Raw genomic sequence first — 247 nt, forward strand, 5'->3', positions numbered from 1 at the left:
CCATGTTTGCTGTCAAAACTTGCTATGCTAGTGAAAACTCTGGCTCTCTGTACACTCTACCAGGGAGGATTCAGGTTTCTTTGTGTAACCAAGTTACACACAATACTGTTAAACTTACTGTATAACAGTGCACTGTGTTTTATTATGCCCTTTGTAGGCCAAAATAAATGTAGTGGAGTAAATCTGTTGCTCTGTGTGTGTGTGTGTGTGTGTGTGTGTGTGTGTGTGTGTATCTGTACGTGTAGGT

The sequence above is a fragment of the Morone saxatilis genome, unplaced genomic scaffold (genome assembly GCF_004916995.1).
Source record: "Morone saxatilis isolate NCDOM2014 unplaced genomic scaffold, NCSU_SB_2.0 Contig8, whole genome shotgun sequence".
Classification (NCBI taxonomy): Eukaryota; Metazoa; Chordata; class Actinopteri; family Moronidae; genus Morone; species Morone saxatilis.